Raw genomic sequence first — 19,540 nt, 5'->3', positions numbered from 1 at the left:
AATTAAGCCATAACAAAATGAAATTATTCCTACTTCACTACCAAAAATTTAGGCCTAACTCTCATGTTTTCTTCCTCTATATCCTTCATTTTATTTCCAAATTTTGAAACTTCCATTTATGCATAATCTCTCTACATCTCTGCATTTTCAATCACATACTTTCTTATTTTCTTTTATCACATGTTGTCATTATCCTGTTACCTTTTTATGAGTCTGTCACTATATTTTTTTTTAATATATTTTTTTTTAAATTTAACTCTAACTCTTTCCTTTGTGTACGTTTACAAGTTTAGTCATTACTCTTTTTTATTTTTCAATATTTTTATCATGGTTTTGAAAATTGGACCGGGCCAGTCGGTTCGACCAATTGAACCGTCCATGTCACGACCCAAACCCGCCCCACCGTAACCGGCCAGTAATCTGAGATTATCGAAGGCCTGTTTAACAGTAATACAGTAAGACAGAGTACAGGGGCTGGTGGAAGCCAATACAGTAAATAAACAATGTCCAATGAGCTGTGATAATCTGTATGCAAAAAGACTTTTCATTCATATATATATATATATATATACAGTTAGACAAAACAGTGTATACATATATACATTCATTCAGTTCAGGGACCTAATCCCCATTAAACAGTACGGTAACGGTCTATACAGTCGCGCAAAACAGATACAGAGACAGACGGGGAAATTAAAAACACCCCTAAGCCGTAGCTTTACAGGCTCGGAACCTCGCATTGAGGCACATGGGTTGGCTCGACAAAACTGGAGTTTACCCCGACGCTCCTAGCTGCGGTCTGGTGCCTATACACCTACATATATATAAGCAGTGAGCTAAAGCCCAGTGAATAACACAATACGTAAAGGGGTTAAGAATGAATGTCTTTACAGTAATGAAACAGTTCATTAATTCAGTATATCAGTCATTCAGTCATATGTGGTACATCCATTAGCATAACAATACAGTAAACAGTAGATCTTAAAAGACGGAACAGTAAATGATGGCCATCAGTCAGTAACAGTAGTGGTTCCAACGAGGGAACCGACAGAGATCTCTGTAACAGTAAATAGTAAACAGTAGTTGCTAAGGATGCCACAGTACAGTTCAGAATATAGGACATACATTCATTCAATCAACAGTATCAGTTCAAAAAGCAGTACAGTTCAATTGTTCAAAAGATAATCATTTTGAACATATTTTTACACAGTTGTTACTCACAGAGTTCTGGGCTACAGTAAAGCTAGAGCGCGTCCCCAGTCGCCAACCCTACACAGTTACAGATTGAACACACACTAAGCTACACAGTTGGGAAAGATAATAACTTAATCCCTAATTCGGCTCGGTGTGGTTTTACATCTATATCCTCATTAAGATGTTTTAAACTAGGCTTAAGAATGCCTAGGATGAGATGAGGATGCAAAGATGCACTTGAAAAACATTTTTAGAATTTTCAGAAAACAGGGGTCACGCTCGAGCGTAGGTTACTCCGCTAGAGCGGACATGCAGACAAAGGTTTCCGTTCGAGCGTAGACTTACCCGCTCGAGCGTTCTGCAAAATAGTCAAAAGTGCTGGATAGGCGAAAACCACGCTCGATTGGGCGCTCGACACCCGCTCGAGCATGAGACACAATGTCCCGCTCGAGCGTCAATTATTCCGCTCGAGCGGACTTCAAAACAGAACAAAATGCTGGGAGCACGATTTCCACGCTCGAGTGCCAGTCACCCCGCTTGAGCGTGAGCCCAAATTCTAGAAATTCCATATTTGAACCTCAAGCTCAAAACCAAGTTTTAAACCATAAACTCCGATCCTCTTGGGCCAATTTTCCAGAAAACACATCAAAACTCATACTTTAACATGATTCAAAGCTCAATTTGTAAAATCAAAGCCCAAGGATGTTTCAAACAACTCAATTTGAAACCAATTTCCATAAATATGAAGAACATACAAACATGCATGAATTTAAATCATTTCAAAGCTTCAATTTGATGCTCTAAGGAGCCAATTGTTCCAAAAACAAGATGAAAACATGGACTTAACTTAACTATGAGCATGCATGAGACAATTCTCCATGGAATCAATTCAAAATTCGACAATTCAAACATGCATGCATGGAATGAGCTCCAATTCAACATTAATGAACCAATTCTTGACTTAACTCTTCAATTAGACATGAACCATGCAAGAATCAATTTAAACACAATAATGAGGGGTTGAATTTCCTTACCTAGGTCTTCAATTACAAGAGTAGAAGTTCAATTTAGGCAAATCTCCTACAAATTCTCCAAGTCTCCCAGCTAGACTCTCACTTGAACTCAATTCCCTCACTCTCACTCTTTTGGTCGGTTGTGTGCAAGAAATGGAAGAAGAAATGTTTTGTTTACAAGTATACAAGCCTCCAAGTATGTTGCCTAAGTGATCCACTAGGGATAGCAAAATTGTGAATAAGTAGAACAATGCAATTTAACTCATTTTAATCTAATTTAATCATACCTAATTAGTTTTCAGGTAATCACACCATAAAATCACATAAATCACGATGATCATAAAACACTAATCGATTTCCGGTTCGGCCGCCGATAAGGCCTTCAATTAGTAGTTTAAACACAAAGACACGAACAGATAATCAAATGACCAAACAGATAGAATTACAATTGAACAGGTATACTCAGTCAATTCAGTTTCAATTTCAGTCAGTCAGTTCAGTAGTTTATTCAGTTCACTTATCAGTCATAATCAGTTTCAGTTTAACGGTAATCAGTGATTATTCGGTAAACAGTGACGAGGGTTGCTACAGTCTCCCCTCCTTAAAAAGAGTTTAGTCCTCTAAACTCGAGTTACCTTCGTTTTGGAAGAAAACAGGATTCAGTGGAAACAGTTCAGGATATCTTTTAGCCACGTCATGTTCCCTTTCCTAAGTGGCATACACGCCACCGTGGTTTTGCTAGTCAACTTTCACTAACAGGATCTCTTTGCTTCTCAGTTTCTTGATCCGTTTGTTTACAATCTGAATAGGCCGTTCCTCGTAAGTGTAGTTATCACTCAGCACTACACGAGTAGGCTCTATCACATGGAAAGGATCCCGGAGGTAGTCCCTCAACATAGAAATGTGGAAGATGTTGTGCATATGCTCCATTTTAGGAGGGAGCGCAACTTGATACGCCACCAGATTGATTTTCTCAATAATCTCGTATGGTCCGACGTATCTCGGCGCTAATTTGCCCTTGACTCCAAAATGAGTCTGGCCTTTCATCGGTGTCACTTTCATAAATACGTGATCACCCACTTCATATTCTCTATCCCGTCTTCTGACATCAGCATAACTTTTCTGTCTGCTCTGAGCGGTTTTCAGTCTCTGTTGTATCAGTTTCACTTTCTCAGTTGTTTCATATACAATCTTGGGCCCAAGAAAAGGCCCATCTCCAACTTCTGCCCAGCAAATCGGAGATCTACATTTTCTGCCATACAATGCCTTAAAAGGCGCCATACCAATACTTGAATGATAGCTGTTGTTGTAGGCGAATTTAGCCAGTGGCAAATGACTTTCCCAGTTTCCCTGGAAATCAATGACACACATTCTCAGTAAATCCTCCAGAGTCTGGATGGTCCTTTCTGTCTGGCCATCGGTCTGAGGATGATAAGCACTACTCAGTCTCAATTCGGTACCCAATGCAGTCTGTAAGCTTTGCCAAAATCTCGATGTAAACTTTGAATCCCTGTTGGAAACAATGGACACAGGCACTCCATGCAGTCTAACAATTTCATCAATATAGAGTATAGCCAATTTGTCCGCATTATAAATTGTCCTAACAGGTAAGAAGTGAGTAGATTTAGTCAGTCTATCAATGATAACCCAAATTGAGTCCATACCTTTACTGAAGCGAGGCAATCCCACAATAAAATCCATGGTGATATGCTCCCATTTCCACTCCGGTATCGATAAGGGCTGCAATAAGCCTGTGGGTCGTTGATGTTCGGCTTTGACTTGTTGGCAATGAAGACATTTCGATACAAAATCAGCAATTTCTTTCTTCATTCTCGGCCACCAAAAATTCAGTTTCTAATCTTGGTACATTTTCGTATTCCCTAGATGGATAGAAAATTTTGAATTGTGGCCCTCTTGCAGAACTCTTCTTTTCAATTCAGTATCATTCGGTACACATAGTCTTTCTTGAAATTTCAGTACATTACTTTCAAATTTGAAACCCGGTCTTGGTCTAGTTTTCCTTTCTTCGATGATCTTCTTCAAGAAGTCATCCAGTTGATGTTTCTGTTTAATCTCTTCAATCAATGCTGGTTGAGCAGAAATAGCAGCTAAGGTTCCAAATTGTTCTCGTAAAACGATTTCAATTTCAGATTTTTCAAGGTCACAAAGTAGTTCTTTCTGCCCGGTAAGCAAACAGGCTAAATTTCCAGTCGATTTCCGACTCAGTGCATCGGCAACGGTATTGGCTTTCCCCGGATGGTACAAAATCTGTAGGTCATAGTCTTTAATTAGTTCTAGCCATCTCCGCTGTCTCATGTTCAGTTCTTTCTGTGTGAAGAAATATTTCAGACTCTTGTGGTCAGTATATACTTCACATGTCGCCCCATACAGATAGTGATGCCAGATTTTCAGTGCAAATACTACTGCAGCAAGTTCCAGATCATGGGTCGGGTAGTTCTTTTCGTGCGGTCTCAGTTGTCGGGAAGCATAAGCAATAACTCTCCCATTCTGCATTAAAACACATCCCAAACCTTTATGAGAAGCATCACTAAATACAGTATAACCGTCCGTACCTGCAGGTAGGGTAAGAACCGGTGCAGTTACAAGTCAAGTTTTCAACTCTTGGAATGCCGATTCCTTTTGGTCAGTCCAGTCAAACGATATCCCCTTCTGAGTTAACTGAGTCAACGGTAAGGCAATTTTGGAGAAATCTTTGACAAATCTTCTGTAATACCCGGCTAGTCCCAAAAAGCTTTGGACTTCTGTCATATTTGTTGGTCTAGGCCAGTTTACTACAGCTTCAATTTTCTGCGGATCAACCGAAATTCCATCTTTGCTAACAACATGCCCCAAAAACATAACATGATCAAGCCAAAATTCGCATTTAGACAGTTTAGCATAAAGTTTCTGTTCTCTTAGGGTCTGTAGGGCAAGTCTCAGATGATGTTCGTGCTCTTCTATACTTTTGGAGTAAATCAGTATGTCATCAATGAATACTACAATAAAGTCATCAAGGTATGGTTTAAAGATTCTGTTCATGAGGTCCATAAATGCAGCAGGTGCATTGGTAACTCCGAAAGGCATAACTAAAAATTCGTAATGTCCATACCTCGTTCGAAAAGCAGTTTTGTCAATGTCCTCTGGTTTAACCTTCAACTGATGGTATCCTGATCTGAGGTCGATTTTAGAGAACACTTGAGCACCCTGTAACTGATCAAATAAGTCATCAATACGTGGCAATGGGTATTTATTTTTCACAGTTACCTTGTTCAGTTCACGGTAGTCAATGCACAGTCTTAGTGAGCCATCTTTCTTTTTCACAAATAAAACGGAAGTGCCCCATGGCGAAGTGCTAGGCCTAATGAACTTCTTATCCAGCAGTTCTTGCAGTTGCACTTTCAATTCTTTCAGTTCAGTTGGAGCCATTCGGTAAGGAGCTTTAGATACTGGCTGCGTTCCCGGAATCACATCAACGGTAAATTCAATCTCTCTGTCAGTCAAATCCCCTGGCAGATTATCTGGGAAAACATCTGGGAATTCTCTGACTATAGAAATACTGTTCACGTTAGCATTATCATCAGTAGATACAGTCAATACAGAACACAGATATCCCTTACACCCCTTTCTAATAAATTTAACAGCTTTCACAGATGAAATCAAATACGGAGGAGGTACTACTCCAACCCCATTAAACACAAATTCGGGTAAACCCGGTGGACGGAAAACTACTTATTTTGTTACACAGTCTATAGTAGCATGGTATTTTGTTAGCCAATCCATTCCCAATATTACGTCAAAATGATCAATGTTCAGAGGTAGTAAGTCAATAAGCAAATGTGCATCTCCAACAATAATTTCACAAGCAGGGTACATATATGCACAGGTCATAGATTCCCCAATGGGCGATGATACAGCTAATAGATAATTCATGGGTTCTAATGGTCTATTCAGTTTTCGCGAAAAAGCATGCGACACATATGAATGCGTAGACCCCGAATCAATCAGTACATAAGCATTTTGAGTACAAATAGAGAGAATACTTGACACAACGGTCCCGGTATTCTACACGTCTCCCGGTACTAGGACGAACACTCGGCCCTGCCTCATGGGCTCTTTCCCGGTAGCTTTGGGGTTCGGTTTTGGTGCAACAGTTGATGTTGCCACGCTTGGTGCAGCTTTACTATTGGCTTATGGAACAGAGGGGCAGTCTTTAACTGTGTGGCCCACCTTGCCACACCTGTAGCAGGCTCCAGATATTTTATAACAGACCCCTTTATGCTTCTTGCCACACTCAGAACAGGGTGGTATGAAACCACTTCCTTGGCTGGGGCTAGTTGTTGACCCCATATTCTGTTTCTTATTCAATGGGTTATGCTTGCCTTTCTTGAATTTAAAACCCTGCCTTTTACCACGCCATTCAAATGCTGGTGTTTCCATTTTCAGTGCTTCAATGTTCGATTCAGCCATCAAGGCTCGGTCAAGAACATTTACATAGTTCGGTAGCTTCAAAACATTAATTCTGTCGAGTATTGCAACATTAAGGCTGCCTTCAAACTTTCTGGCCTTCTTATAATCAGTGTCCACCATGTGTGGTGCATAACGGGCAAGTTCAATAAATTTTGTCTCATATTCAGCCACCGACATGGTGCCTTGTTTCAGTTGTTCAAACTCAGTCACTTTTCTGTCCCTAACACACTGAGGGAAATACTTCTCGAAGAAGGCTCCTTTGAATTGAGCCCAAGTCATTACGGTGTTGTTATCACGGATAAGAATCCACCACCTTCTGGCTTCTTCTTGCAGAGTAATAGTGGCCAATAGCACTTTATGTGCTTCAGAGCACGGAAAAACCTCAAACAATTTTTCAGTCTCAAGAAACCATGCTTCAGCTTTTAACGGTTCAAGGCCTCCCTGGAAGGACGACGGTTTCATTTTGCTGAATTATGGGTGAGAGCAATTATGTCCCCATCATTAACATTGGCATTCTGTTCCGGCTGTACCGGAGGAGGAGGTGGGGGCTGTTGATTCTGTTGTTGGTCCAGTCTTTCAGTTATTAGTTCCATCATTCTTTCTAGTCTTGCCATTCTTGCCTCAGAGGATGAGGTTTCAGATTCATTTGCAGTTCTCGAATTATCCATCTCACTATATGCAGTTATAACAGTTATTAACATAGGCAGTCATTTGTTTAAACAAATTAACACATTAGCATACATTCAGTCATGTCATAGCCATACACACTTATCATGCTCATGTGATGCCCTATTTACTTTTCTAGGACACCCTATAGCTCATTTGGATACATCTGTGCGGTATAACTCGTGGTAACTATCGCTCTGATACCACTCTGTCACGACCCAAACCCGCCCCTATGGGTTTAGCACCGTAACCGGCCAGTAATCCGAGATTACCGAAGGCCTGCTTAACAGTAATACAGTAAGACAGATTACAGGGGCTGGCGGAAGCCAATACAGTAAATAAACAATGTCCAATGAGCTGCGATAATTTGTATGCAAAAAGACTTTTCATTCATATATATATATATATACAGTCAGACAAAACAGTATGTACATATATACATTCATTCAGTTCAGGGACCTAATCCCCATTAAACAATACAGCAACAGTCTATACAGTCGCGCAAAACAGATACAGAGGCAGACGGGGAAATTAAAAACACCCCTAAGCCATAGCTTTACAGGCTCGGAACCTCGCATTGAGGCACATAGGTTGGCTTGACAAAACTGGAGTTTACCCCGACGCTCCTAGCTGCGGTCTGGTGCCTGTACACCTACATATATATATAAGCAGTGAGCTAAGGCCCAGTGAATAACACAATGCGTAAAGGGTTAAGAATGAATGTCCTTACAGTAATGAAAACAGTTCATTAATTCAGTATATCAGTCATTCAGTCATATGTGGTACATCCATTAGCATAACAATACAGTAAACAATAGGTCTTAAAAGACCGAACAGTAAATGATGGCCATCAGTCAGTAACAGTAGTGGTTCCAACGAGGGAACTGATAGAGATCTCTGTAACAGTAAATAGTAAACAGTAGTTGCTAAGGATGCCACAGTACAGTTCAGAATATAGGACATACATTCATTCAATCAACAGTATCAGTTCAAAAAGCAGTACAGTTCAATTGTTCAAAAGATAATCATTTTGAACATATTTTTACACAGTTGTTACTCACAGAGTTCTGGGCTACAGTAAAGCTAGAGCGCGTCCCCAGTCGCCAACCCTACACAGTTACAAATTGAACACACACTAAGCTACACAGTTGGGAAAGATAATAACTTAATCCCTAATTTGGCTCGGTGTGGTTCTACATCTATATCCTTATTAAGATGTTTTAAACTAGGCCTAAGAATGCCTAGGATGAGATGAGGATGCAAAGATGCACTTGAAAAATATTTTCAGAATTTTTAGAAAACAGGGGTCACGCTCGAGCGTAGGTTACTCCGCTCGAGCGGACATGCAGACAAAGGTTTTGGCTCGAGCGTAGACTTACCCACTCGAGCGTTCTGCAAAACAGTCAAAAGTGCTGGATAGGCGAAAATCACGCTCGATTGGGCGCTCGACTCCCGCTCGAGCATGAGACACAATGTCTCGCTCGAGCGTCAATTATTCCGCTCGAGTGGACTTCAAAACAAAACAAAATGCTGGGAGCACGATTTCCACGCTCGAGCGCCAGTCACCCCGCTCGAGCGTGAGTCCAAATTCTGAAAATTCCAGATTTGAACCTCAAGCTCAAAACCAAGTTTTAAACCATAAACTCCGATCCTCTTGGGCCAATTTTCTAGAAAACACATCAAAACTCATACTTTAACATGATTCAAAGCTCAATTTGTAAAATCAAAGCCCAATGGTGTTTCAAACAACTCAATTTGAAACAAACATGCAAACATGCATGAATTTAAATCATTTCAAAGCTTCAATTTGATGCTCTAAGGAGCCAGTTGTTCCAAAAACAAGATGAAAATATGGACTTAACTTAACTATGAGCATGCATGAGACAATTCTCCATGGAATTAATTCAAAATTCGACAATTCAAACATGCATGCATGGAATGAGCTCCAATTCAACATTAATGAACCAATTCTTGACTTAACTCTTCAATTAGACATGAACCATGCAAGAATCAATTTAAACACAATAATGAGGGGTTGAATTTCCTTACCTAGGTCTTCAATTACAAGAGTAAAAGTTCAATTTAGGCAAATCTCCTACAAATTCTCCAAGTCTCCAAGCTAGACTCTCACTTGAACTCAATTCCCTCACTCTCACTCTTTTGGTCGGTTGTGTGCAAGAAATGGAAGAAGAAATGTTTTGTTTACAAGTATACAAGCCTCCAAGTATGTTGCCTAAGTGATCCACTAGGGATGGCAAAATTGTGAATAAGTGGAACAATGCAATTTAACTCATTTTAATCTAATTTAATCATACCTAATCAGTTTTCAGGTAATCACACCATAAAATCACATAAATCACGATGATCATAAAACACTAATCGGTTTCCGGTTCGGTCGCCGATAAGGCCTTTAATTAGCAATTTAAACACAAAGACACGACCAGATAATCAAATGACCAAACAGATAGAATTACAATTAAACAGGTATACTCAGTCAATTTAGTTTCAATTTCAGTCAGTCAGTTCAGTAGTTTATTCAGTTCACTTATCAGTCATAATCAGTTTCAGTTTAACGGTAATTAGTGGTTATTCGGTAAACAGTGACGAGGGTTGTTACAGTCCACCAGTCGGGGTTTCGGTCCGGATATACCCTTTGAACTGTTTGAAGCTAAAAACTGGCCTATTTAGAGAGAACTGGCAAACAAGAGCCGGTTCAATGAAATTGAAAATTTTGTTTTTTGTTGATTTCTTCTTACCTTTTTTTTAAAAATTATTTCTTTCTTTTCTTTCTTTTTTTCTTATTTTATATATATATATAAGAATATAAGAAAATTTTAATTGGAAACTCTTTTTCAAGGGTCTCCTCTTGTGAGAAATCCCATTAAGCGTTTGAAATTATTATAAAAGTCTCTACCTATTTATAAGAAAAAGCTTCTTAAAAAAATTCAAGAAATCCATGTGAGATTCAATCAAATATATTGAATTGAAGGGAATATTGAAATTTTGACATCTCTTCAAAATTTTTGCTCTTCTTTCAATCAAATTATTTGAATTAAAATCATATAGAGGGAATAGTGAATATTTGATTTCCTCTTCCAAAATTAAAAATAATAATATTTTGAAATATATTATTATATTTTTCAGTAAAAAAATATTAGGAGAAATATTAAATATAATTTAATATTTTTAATTTTTAATTTTATTACTTATATATTTAATTAAATATAATTTTAATATATTTATTACGTCACGGTTCAATTCCGGTTCAACTCGACGGTTGAACCGGTGACCCGTCCACCCAATCCCTTTTTCGGTTCATTTACTGGTCCGGTTTTTAAAACATTGATTTTTATACTAATTGTATTTTTCTATAAATTGTGGCAAAGATATTCTTCTTCTTCTTCTTCTTCTTCTTTTTTTTTTTTTTTTTCAAGATTGTTATGCTAATTGTTATGTCAAAGGGCTCCAAAACTTCATTCTTAAATTCTCATAATTTTGAAAAAAAAATAAAATTTACATGACACATCCCTTCATCTCTCTTCTTATTTTTCAGGTCTTCTAACTACCTCTCACTATATATAATATAAAATAAAAATAAAATAATAAAAAATTCATCCATACCCATCACCACCAATTCACTCAATAAATCCACAAATATCATATATCACGTCTCCCACTCTATCATGTTATTTAAAAAATAAATAAAAAATCACAACTCTCATTCCTAATAAATTAAAATATATATAAATTATAAATATTCAATGTCTAACACATTTATCTATCTATATATTATATAAGAAAATGGATTTTTTAATGAGAAACCTTCTAAGAGCTCTAAACGCTCATTCCAAAATTATTGAATTTTTAATTTACAAAATTATTGACTAATACATTTAATTGATTTTTAATTATTTTACAAATCATAATTATTTCTTAATTTATGTATTTCAAATGGAAAAATAAAAAAAAAAATCTATAATCTTCCCCATCATAATCTCTCTCACCAATTTTCAAAAAATTAAAACATTTCTTTCTACTCTTTCTCTTCTTTCCCCAAACCATTTATCGGTTAAAAAACCCTACCTACCTTACATAGTTTCAATATTTTTTTTAAATGTCATATGTAACTGGCTTATCCCTAAAGAGGTTATATCATGCAAGAGAATATCACACCATTTTTATTATTTTTTTCTAAGGTTGTTAAAGATTAGTCAATATTTATTTATTTTTCTTTCTCATTACATTTTTATTTTTCAACAATACTATTTCTCCATTCTTTTACACCACATTACTTTCAATCTCTTTTTTTTTTTTTTTGCTTGAAGATCTATATCTACACTATATATATATATATATACATATACATATACATATACATATATACATAAGCAAATGTAGTGGGTGTGCTCTTAGGCCTCCAAATCTCTATTCTTAATTTTTTTTATAAAATCTATTAAATTTTTAAAAATTATGTGGCACTTAAGTTTCAAACTCACTCATCTCCCATCACTTACATTTAAAATCAAAATAATTTTTTCAATAATTTAATAATATATGCTCTTAGAATAATAGTTATCCGAATACAAGCTTGTCACACTACAACAAAACTAACTATTTACGGCATCATGTTTACGACATGCATTAAATGCATGTCGTAGTTAGTACATTAAACCGCATTTTTTTTTGTAAGCCGTTAATGTTTTGTCAATAACAGCATACATACTATGTAAGTCGTTGATTCATATATTTATAGCGTGCAAAAGTATGTCGTAAAAAATGTATGTTTTTACGACTCACAAAAATATGTCGTAAAATATTTGTACTTAAGACGACATACATTTCATGTTGTAAAATATTACAACTTTACACGGCATACATTAACATGTCATGAAAACTTCTGCAAAAAAAAAAAAAAAAATCAATTAGAATTTTTTTTATGGCACGCAAAAGCACGCTGTAAAAAATGTTTATTTTCACGGCATACAAAAATATGTCATAAAATATTTGTACTTAAGATGGCATACATTTCATGTCGTAAAATATTATAACTTTACACGACATGCATTATCATGTCGTGAAAACTTTTATTAAAAAAATTTCAATCCAATTTTTTTTTTTTTTTTTGATTTAAAAAAGCTAACAATTTCCAACCAAGCTTTTCACCTTAAATTTTCCTAATTGAGGACAACATAAAAAATAATTTATACATTATTTTGTAATTTAGTGTCTCTTTTAAAGGATAATTACACCCAGTGGGATTTTGGGGGAAAAAAAAATTACACATTCATGAAAAAGTTTGTAATTTTAATAATTAATATTTATATGGCTTCTCACTAATTTGTAATTATTATTTTTTTAAATTATCTTGATTTGATATTTTTCTTTCTTTTAATAATTTATTTATTTTTTACTTTTTAGATGTGTCTAATCTGAATACAACTAAAAAATAAAACATTTGTAAAAAAAATAATAAAATATAATATATATATATATATGAAATGTATTAAATTTTATATTTTTTTGAATTTAGTGATTTTTTTTAAAGAAATTAAAAAGTAAAACATTATTAAAATTAAAATAAAATATTTCTTTTAATATATGTAAATTATTTGAATTTAAGAAGTAAAAAAAAATTTTATTTAAAATATTACAAATATTACAATAACTAAAACAAAAAACTGAAAAACATTTTAGGCCCCTAACTCTCTCACTCACTCTCTGGTGTCTCTCTCTCTCTCTCTCTCTCTCACTCTCTTCTCTCTCTCTCTCTCTCAACCCTCTCTGAACCCTAATCTCTCTCAACCGATCGAATCAGCCTTCTTCAGCCCCGTTTGATCTAATCTCAGAGCGATTGGTGATTCATCTCAGATCCAATCTCAGAGCGATTGGAAATTTCGATTTTGAGATTTCGAAGCTCCACCGCCTCCACCATCTGCACCGACGAGAGGAGTGAGCACCATTGTCTACTAAGGTGAGCACTACTGTTTCTGTCTCTGTCTCTCTCTCTCTCTCTCTCTCATTCTTCGATTTTGGCTATCAATTCCAAAATGTAAGGCGATTTTCATATTCTGTTTTTTGTTTTGATAGATTTTATTGCGGGTTTTCTGAAAATTTGCTACACTATTCGTGATTTGTGGCGAAATCACAACTTCTTTGCTCTTTATTCTCTCACTGTTGCTTACTGTGTCTTTTCTTGATTTCAAATTTTATCAATCTCCCAATTTTAGGATTAATAGATATCTCTTTTAGTCTATATGAGAAATTTATTTTATCTGATTCAATAATCGCCAGTCTTCGAAGCTCTTTGTTTTGATATCTCGCAATCGATGGCTTTATTAGAATGTATAAAGCATTTGATTCAGTGTTGGTTGAGTGAAGCATGTGAACCATGGTAGTTTTGTCTTGTCATGATCAAAAGCTTCTGTTTTCTGCCAATTTTCGCACTGCTCGTTTTGTTTTTTTTCCCATTTTTTTATTACTTTTTTGTTTGATGATAAGCATTTTACATTTGAACCCCATTCTCTTATATTTTCTGCTTTATTTTGTTTCTGAACTAAATACTGAAAAATCTCACCTATCTAATCTCAGGTATGTCGTTCACTTCAATGTAATTGTAATTTAAAGCTTCAATTTGTTGCTCTCTCTCTATCTGTACCCATTTGGCGTTGTCGGTTGTGTCCAAGTCACAGCAACCTCTTGATTGACCTTTAGTTTAAGGGGAAGTTGAATGGCCCTTGCTTATAGATTAGTATGACCCAACTTACATGCTGAACGCTTATCATACGCTTATTATTATTCTATTCTTATCTTATCTTATCTTACCTTATCTTAAACTGGTAAAAATTACCATGACAAATGAAGGTCACAAACCAACTACAGGTGACAGATTTGGACTACATTATTCAACTCTTTATGCAGAAATTTTTCAGTGGAGTCCACATATATGAGTCTCGAGTCGGAATGTTTTAGAGTGATTTTTCGTATAGTAATTATAGAGTGAAGGAGATAGGCTTCAATAATTGAAATATGAAATGATTATTGTACTTTAAATTTTGTTTGAATTCAATTTTAGTCATCTAAAAAATCACTCTAAGAAAATTTATTTTTGAAGATCCACTCTCATGTGAGAGCTTCTACACATTTTGTATACAAATTTTTTGGAACCCTCAATTTTGGAGACTACAACCCTAAAGTGATCTACACTATCTATGTATGTGTGAGACCCACATCATAAGTGGTATGAATCACTTTGGGGGTTGTGGGGTCCCTAAAATTGGGGTCTCTATCATTGTTGAGGAATTATATACTAGTAATGTATAACTAGCCTTGAACCCATGCAATGCATGAATAAATATTGAAAAAAAAAACTGTAATAGAATTAATAATTATTATTGTATATCTTTGAACTATTACATTACATGTAAATTAAATATGGTTACAAATTAAATTTTGATTAATAACCAAAATGTTAACACAAACTTTATTGGTGGCATTTTGCTCTGCTTATATTATTGTCTTCCCCATTTTTTAGTTGCAAAACATATGTTTTATGTGAGATGATTCTCTAGTACTAGGTAGCTTATTTGATCTACCTCTCTACTTAACAATCATAGATTCATGAAGTTCATATACTTCATATAGTGAGGTGGAAACTAATCCAGTTTTATTTTAAGGTTTCTGCTTAAATTTTTTGTGATTATTTTCTGTTGAATATTAAGGTTTCTATTTTTCCCCATTTTGATTTTATGGAGAATTGAATTTTTCAGAAAGATCGTCAGGCCATTAATATCCTTCTAGTAGAGATTGATATATAAGAGCTTTTTGCTTTCAAATATTGCAAGGGAAAGAAGGTTAAGCTTGCTCTTTGTGAAGGTAATCTTTGAATACGCAAGCTTGCATTGTTAGGGAAATTCTATTTTTGTCTCAAATAAATTTATTCATACGCAAGCTTGGAAGCCCAAATCTGATCTTTTGATTTTGCTTGCTTTTGGTTTCTAGTGCTATGTTTGGGATGAAATGTTTACACTTTCGAAAATTTCTCTTTGTAAATGTTGAATAGTGAATGTATAATAATGCTTGGTTTGTCCAAAAATCTTGTTCATATGCTAAGTTTTATGTTGTTTAAGTATTGTCAGTTATGCATGTCCTATAATGAGATGGCTTTTTAGTTTCTTGTTTTTAAAATAACTTTGGCTTGTGGATTGTGATTCTAGAGCTTGATTTATGTTTTTTTTTTTTTTGGTATTATAATTTGCATTCACATCAATTTATTAAGGCATGCTTTATATTTTTAGGAAAATGTTCAAGAACTTCATAAGGCTTCTACTGATGAGGGTCCAAAATCTATAAAAGATGATGCGATTTTTCATACTTTTGGTCCCGAGTGTCGTGGGAGTGTACAAGGGCTGGGATTTGGGGCATTACCATCTAAGGTTGATGCACAAGTACACCAAAACGAGCACGTGAGAAAACTTGAAGGCAAGGTGCTGGACTTAGAACAACAACTCAATGAGATAAGAGCCATGCTTATCAAAGAAAGAACGCAAAATGATGTAAGAGGAAAAGCTAAACATGATAATATAATGTCACGGCACAAAATTTGTTTATGTTTAATTTGTTATTTTATATTTAATTCACTTGCACGTTTATCTTTGATTGTAGGGTACCAATCCCTCCCAAAGAGGCTTCGATCTACTCCAATCTATTCCAATCTACTCCTCATGACAACCTTTGAACTTCAGTGAGTGAAAATAGTATTTTCAAAACATTTTTATCTACTCTTCATGTTTTTAATTGTTGAAATTATGTGGTAGCTATATGCTTAATGAATTGTTTTTATGGTTTTTTTTTGGTGAATGAAGTTGGTTATGTTACTGAAAGCATTGAAGCTATGAAATTATCTAAACGTGGTGGTTCTTCAATTGCAAACCTTCCAACTGGTTTAGATATGGTAAGTTATGCTCTTTTTCGAAGTCTCAATTATTATGATTGAAGTCATAGTTTGAGAACAAAACTTTAGTGAAATCATATTTTCAAAACATGGGTTTGGAAAACAAATTCCAAATTGCTTGAGGTTGAGTTTGAAAGATCTGTTATTAAAATAGCATGCTTTGGTAGAACAATCCTTTAACCAATTTGTCCTTCGAAGACTGATGCATGGCTGAGAATTCCATTACATTAAGCCGAATTATTATGAAAATCTCATGGAATAGGGAATGATTTGGTTATAAATATGAAACTGCTTTTATAGAGATCAGTGTGTCCTTTCTCCTACAAATCTCTTGCTTCATTTTTTACTTTGCTATTTTGATCATTTAGGCGGTATTTGGATTTTAAATTTAAGGAGAGATTTATAGACGAAAAAGGGAATCTTTTTACATTTGCCTTTCCTTTTCTTGTCTCTCTATCAAAATCCAAAGAACCAAACACAACCTTACCTGTGCCATCTAAGAATTTGTTGCTTTTGTTGAAATTAGCCCTAGGAAAGGTAACCGTTTCCATTTTCAGTCAGGGTGGGAAGTCCACTCGAAGCATGAACAAGCTGGTTTTGACCTCTCAATCAGTGTTCTTTTGAGAAAGTTCTATTCCCATTTTCACTTCATTTCTACTTTCTTGACAACCTAATGTTGCATTGATCCAATATGCATGCCTTCGTTATTTGGGTGTTTTTTTTAAAAAAATTTAAATTTAAATTTTTATGTCTTAAAAAAGTCAAAATGCGGAGCACTACTTAAAATGGGTGTTGCTGTCATCATTCTATTACTTCGTCGGTTTGTTTTCCCCACACAAGTTGGTTACAGAATCAAATCTCATGGTGTCCTATCTCTAGATGATCTCACCTCCTCTCAAGTCTTTTGAGAGTTCTAATGTGTATAATTCGTCTTTGCCTTTGATATTTCCTTCCATATAGTAGTTCTTGTCTGCAATTTGCCTAACAGAGCTAATTGTATTATAGCCAAAACATTATGGTCCGACCACCTTGTGTGTTTCACCGCCATAACGACTTGTCTTATGTGGTGCTAATACTTTCGCTTATAGTAGGGTCTAGGAGAGGTAGTTAGCTAGCTGTCTTGTCCTGTTGTTTTATTCCATTTTTTCGTAAAATCTGATTCTTATGATTCATACTTTCATTTCCTTTGTTGAACTAATATTTGGTAAATGGAATGAATGTTATGCAGTATGCTTATATACTCTTAGTTTTTGTAGGATCAAAGTAATGGTGTGTCAAGCTTAGAGAATGTCAAATGCAAGTTGTTGGATTGGGAGGGACGAACTCGGTGGTTGCAGAAGGCTAAATTACATTAAGGGATCCCAAGTCAAAGGTGCATCATATGACTCTTGGACCTTTATGTTGGAAAGTATGGGTGAACCACGTAACAGTCAACGTGCCATTGTTTCGTTCTACTCATGAAATGTATGATTTTTAAAATGCAATAGGAAGTACAGTTGCATGGCCTAGTCAATTCATTCTTTTAGACTAAATATTAGACTAACTGATTTACAATTTGTAGTTATACTTTTTGGATGTTTAAAGTCATATTTTAGAGATTAGTGAATCTTATGATTTGAATACTTTTTTTGATTTGTATGTTTGAGGTTGTTATTAGCTTGATATGATAGAAGTTGATGATGAAAGTTAGTATGCAGGTTGTTTGGTGTATGGATATTAGATTTTTTTGCTTACCTCATAGTTGTTGCTTCTGCTTGGTTTGTTAACAGATTGCATTTTATAAGCTACTGTCTATATACTGTTAGGCAATGTTATATTCCTGTATATATATATATATATATTATATTAAAAATAACTTTCTACGGCATGCAAAATTATGTCGTGAAAAGTGTAATAATTTATGGCATGTAAGAAAATGTCGTAAAAGATTATATACGGCATGCAAAGTATGTCATAAATATATTAAAAATGACCTTCTACGGCATACAAAATTATGTCGTGCAAAGTGATGATTTATGACATGTAAGAAAATGCTGTAAAATATTATATATGGCATACAAAGTATGTCATAAATATATTAAAAATAACCTTCTACGGCAAGCAAAATTATGTCATGGAAAGTATGATGATTTATGGCATGACAAAAATGTCGTAAAAAGTTTTATACGACATAATTTGTATGTCATTAATATTTAATTTGTTACTTTTTACAACTTTACCTGTATGCCATAAATAATGCTCAACTTTCCACGGCATGTCATATAACGGCATTTGTATGCATGCCGTGAAAGATTTTTTATGGCATGCATTGCAAGCCGTAAAAATTCAATTTTGTTGTAGTGTCAACAAGAAAAAGAAAAAAAGAGGACAAAGACAAAGCTATCACAAAATTCAAAAATATTTGAATTAAAAATATATACAAAGATAATCTATATCTATCAACAAAATTCAAAATAAAGATAAATTAAATTTAAATTTAAATATATAATAAAGATAATCTACATTTATCTATCCAATTTCACCTCTCTCTCCTCCTATATAAACAATTATATTATAATTAATTATAAACACATACAAAACTATTATGTTGCTCTTTCTCTCTATGTATAATTTTATATTGTTATAGGTATGGCTGAAAAGTTTCACACATTTGCATTTTCCCTCTTTCTGTATATAATTTTATATCGTTACAGGTATGGCTGAATGATTCACACATTTACATTTTTTGTCTAAATTTTAATTTTACCAAACTTGACGGTTAGAGAATTTTTGAATTTCTTTTTATTGCATCAATGCTGAATACTATGTATCAAAATTACCAAAAAAAAAAATGTGCAAGAAAATTATTTGTTGTACCATTCTTATAATGAATTTCCAACCAAACTAAAAACATTTTCCTATTTGAGAATTTCAGAGCAATTTAACTTCGCCATGGGGTATTCACCATATTCTTTTGCTTAAAATTTTATCTTTCGATGATCTTTTGGTAATGGGTTCACATAGTTTATATGTTTTATGTAATATTTAATTTTGCTTTTTTGCATTTGATATCAAATTATTTTTTTTTTAAATAAGAAACTTGAATAATTGAGTTTTTTATTTTGTTTTGTTGGTGGGTTGGTAGTAGAATATTATTTTTATCATAGCAAAACATAGATACTTATTGATGCTTTACAACAGTTGTTTTTGATTTATTTGTTTGTTTAATTGAATTACTTTTTATGGCTTTGATTATCAAAATTTCATTGAA

The 19,540-nt window shown here is 34.6% G+C and overlaps 1 long non-coding RNA gene across 2 annotated transcripts; it reads left to right on the top strand.

The window, feature by feature from the left end:
- The first annotated feature begins 13,036 nt into the window (after positions 1–13,036).
- Positions 13,037–17,986, top strand: LOC114263675 (uncharacterized). 2 transcript variants are annotated; one of them, XR_014365781.1, is made up of 6 exons: positions 13,037–13,311; positions 15,107–15,212; positions 15,635–15,892; positions 16,002–16,080; positions 16,202–16,290; positions 17,547–17,986. It is a non-coding gene; the product is annotated as an uncharacterized LOC114263675 (long non-coding RNA). The 2 variants fall into 2 exon arrangements; XR_014365782.1 differs by having other exon boundaries at positions 17,538–17,986.
- The last annotated feature ends 1,554 nt before the right edge of the window (positions 17,987–19,540 follow it).

This window comes from Camellia sinensis, chromosome 4 (assembly GCF_055761805.1).
Source record: "Camellia sinensis isolate YWXY chromosome 4, ASM5576180v1, whole genome shotgun sequence".
Taxonomy (NCBI): Eukaryota; Viridiplantae; Streptophyta; class Magnoliopsida; order Ericales; family Theaceae; genus Camellia; species Camellia sinensis.
This window is presented reverse-complemented; position numbering and strand designations above follow the sequence as displayed.